This window comes from Sinocyclocheilus grahami, unplaced genomic scaffold (genome assembly GCF_001515645.1).
Source record: "Sinocyclocheilus grahami isolate Dianchi unplaced genomic scaffold, SAMN03320097.WGS_v1.1 scaffold55972.1, whole genome shotgun sequence".
Taxonomy (NCBI): Eukaryota; Metazoa; Chordata; class Actinopteri; order Cypriniformes; family Cyprinidae; genus Sinocyclocheilus; species Sinocyclocheilus grahami.
Window position 1 is genome coordinate 1 of NW_015526852.1, and position 875 is coordinate 875.

The 875-nt window shown below is 35.9% G+C and overlaps 1 long non-coding RNA gene across 1 annotated transcript; it reads right to left on the minus strand.

Moving 5' to 3' along the window:
* Positions 1-65: 65 nt before the first annotated feature.
* On the minus strand, positions 66-709 carry LOC107580962 (uncharacterized). The gene is made up of 4 exons (XR_001608744.1): positions 675-709; positions 538-591; positions 397-450; positions 66-316 (listed from the first exon to the last, which is right to left on the minus strand). It is a non-coding gene; the product is annotated as an uncharacterized lncRNA (long non-coding RNA).
* Positions 710-875: the final 166 nt, after the last annotated feature.

The window sequence follows — 875 nt, forward strand, 5'->3', positions numbered from 1 at the left end:
AAACATACACACACAAACAGCAGCATAATTTTAAAAGTAACAATCGAAATGTACACAATAATTAAATTGAATTTTATAAAATGAACAATTCACTCTTGGGCCCATTTTGTTATGACAATCCTACAAAAATAACTCCCCTGAACACAAGATGAAATATGAAGGGCACTCTGGAAACTTCTGTTCCAGGAGATTGTTGAGGGCCTTTTCCTTGTCCTCTTCCTCCATTATAAGGAAAAGAGGCTCTTCCACTGCCCCCCTGAGCAGATGTCTGTTTAATGGAGCCATTTCACAACTTCTGTGAGATTACTGGGATCTCCTTCATTACAGAATATTAAAGGAAAATGTAACTTTAATATTTCTTATTAATGTATATAGATAGATAGATTTGAGACATACCTCACAAGCGTAGCCTGTTATCCAATTGGAAGGGCCTCTTGTAGGGTTTCTGCACTGTAATATACATGTATCTTGGTTCATTTCAAATTGGTCAGAAGGGGGTGCAAATGTAATGGGTGTGCTGGAGGAAATGTCCAGTACCTTTCAGAGAAAACCATCTGGAGTCCACCATCTCCTTATGATTGGAATGTCACACTGGAAGACACAAACATAGAGAAATCTTTAAATATCAACTGCTACATCATAAAGGTCAATTACTTTAACTGATAACTACTTACAGATGTAAAATCAAAGGGTGCTCCCAAGACAAGATGTACTGGAAAACAACAAATGATAAGAATATTGTTCCTTGTTCCTTATTTAACAACTAAATAATCACACCAATAACTGGTTGCAAAAATGTATAGTATAGCCTAAAATAAATAAAGTACACAGGTAAACTACAAACCCGATTCCAAAAAAGTTGGGACACTGTACAA